We start from the raw sequence: 2,466 nt of genomic DNA, 5'->3' as shown, positions 1-2,466 counted from the left end.
TGGCTGTGACGGAGTGAACTGTGTTCTGGGGGAGGAAACAAGTGATATGGATGCTAGTCTATGCAGGGTTTTGTTCATTAGGCACCAAAAGGAAGAAAACAGGAAGTTACTATCTGAAATTAACCATATTTTCTTTTTCTGTTGTGTGCTCCGATAAACATGACTTGGGACGCGTGCAGAGCAGAAGCATGAGGGTTGTTAGCATGTACATTAATCAAGATCTCAATGTCAGCATCAGTGCTGACCCACTTTTATCACTACATTCCAGTCCGTGTGATAATTGTGCTTTTTTAACACAATTATCATCCGTTCTTACCATGAGACCCTCAATGATGCCAAAGTTGTCGTTGATAACCTTGGCGATGGGAGCCAGGCAGTTAGTTGTACAGGAGGCGTTGCTGTGAGGAGTGACATCATTATCAACATAATCTATTTCCTCCCACTAGGAAAAACCCAACATCATTTCAACTGTATCGTCAGCAGCACCAAGTCACTCCTCCACCCACCTTTGACCCACATTAAATCCTGCCTTTCCGAAGTAAAATAGTTTCCCATGTTACCTAATCTGAATTGTTTTCTTACCTCAAGGAGTTATGCAACTTCCATAGAATTTGAAGATAAGGCTTATGGAAATCAATGGAAAGTAAACAATGCTTAGGATGAGAGTACATTTTTCTTTACAAAACCATTGTTGAAAACAGTTCTTTTCCAAAATCTGTCAAACACAAGGACCTTGTTTAGTGATATTGTCCCAAAGTTTAATTGAAGTGTGTGAGCAATTGTAGGATGTGTTTAGGGCATGTTTCATACTCACATTCTCTGTAAGACTGAGGGATGATTTTTGTCCTGTTGGAACTGAGTGTGCGTGTCTGTCTGTTTCAGCAATTGTTTGTACATGTGACATGTCACCCTGTGGCAGGAATGTTTGTACATGTCACACTGCTCCTTTAAAATAATGTCGAGGGGGGAGGGGCTTACCTGACAACCTTCAGGGAGTTATCGTAATGATGGTGGTTGACGAACATGGGGGCATCGGCACTGGGAGCGGAGATGATGACTCTCTTGGCACCTCCTTGCAGGTGAGCCTGTGGGGGTGATGGGTGGGGTGAGAGGCCAACGGGTATGTTTGTGTAACAACAAATACACAGCATCAAGGCTGCCTTGCTTGGTTCAGTCGCATGCAGCTGATGCAAAATCGTCAGTCTGTAGGGAAAAAATGAAGGTATCAATGTAAACCATTTACAGCATAAAAATACATGCTCACAGCATAAAAACACAATGCTCACTTGCTGTTCACCCACAACCTTATAGCCATGAAGTATTATATATATATATATCAATATATATCAACCAAATTCAAGTATAGACCATTGTCAATATGACCTACTGCTAGCGAAGAGGTACTTACAGAGGCCTTGTCGATGGTGGTGAACACACCGGTAGATTCCACAACATCGTCAGCTCCAGCCTCGCCCCACTTGATCTGGGAAGGGTCCCTCCTGAAGATGGCAAAGAGATAGAAGTTAGGATTATACCATAAAACGAGTGTTAGAATTACAGAGAAAAGTGAAAAGGAACAACACTTACTCATGGAAAACTGGGATGTGGAGGTTGCCAATGATCTGCGTGTCATTCTCTTGCCTCACTTCACTGTGTTTCCAAACACCGTGGGTGGAGTGATATTTGAACATGTCGACCTATGGAACAGTGGTAGAGAGCTGGTGATATTGCATACAATCTTTAGGGAGGTGTTGAATATGTGTACAGTAAACTTGTGCACCTGAGATATTTCTTGTTAAACCGGAACAGACCTGACCCACTCAAGGTCTGACTTCAGTAAAACAGGTTAATATTTCTCAATTTATTTCAATTTCCATACCTTTTAAATTGTATATTTGTCAGTATATAAAGCAGTAGCCTATATAAAGTTCTCACCATGTTGTCCAAGTCGATGAAGGGGTCTTAGATGGCAACGATATTGACCTCTCCGCACTTGGCGGTGGCACAGGTCACCAGGCATCTAATACGCCCAAATCTGTGAAGCGATTTCAGATAGTTTTACGATTAATCCCCATGTATCAATATAACCATACCAGCAGGTGGCAGCAGCCCTATACTGACAACTCTACAAGTCCTGCCAACCTTGACCGATAACAATACTTGACATTTGCAGCGCAGAGCCTTTGTTTATGCCTAATATGGTTGGGTTTGTGCAGCGCGCTGACCCATAGAACAGACAAGTGCGGGTTGAGGACACAAATTGTAGAAGCAGGGAAGGGACAAGGCTGGTCAGTGTAACATTTGTCATTTACCTATCCAGTAGTCTGATGTCAAGATTAATCCCCGCTCCACACTATCAGTTGTGCATATCTAGCTCCGTCAACCCCAAAAGAATGGAAAAGAGGAGTACCGCAAATGACATGGTGCGCATCTTGGGTAACACGGACTTCAACAGAAAACCACTTG

General features: G+C 42.9%; 1 pseudogene; it reads right to left on the bottom strand.

Annotated features, from left to right (window-relative positions):
* Positions 1–406: 406 nt before the first annotated feature.
* On the bottom strand, positions 407–2,037 carry LOC112233129 (annotated as a pseudogene).
* Positions 2,038–2,466: the final 429 nt, after the last annotated feature.

The sequence above is a fragment of the Oncorhynchus tshawytscha genome, linkage group LG31 (genome assembly GCF_018296145.1).
Source record: "Oncorhynchus tshawytscha isolate Ot180627B linkage group LG31, Otsh_v2.0, whole genome shotgun sequence".
In the NCBI taxonomy this organism is placed as follows: Eukaryota; Metazoa; Chordata; class Actinopteri; order Salmoniformes; family Salmonidae; genus Oncorhynchus; species Oncorhynchus tshawytscha.
This window is presented reverse-complemented; position numbering and strand designations above follow the sequence as displayed.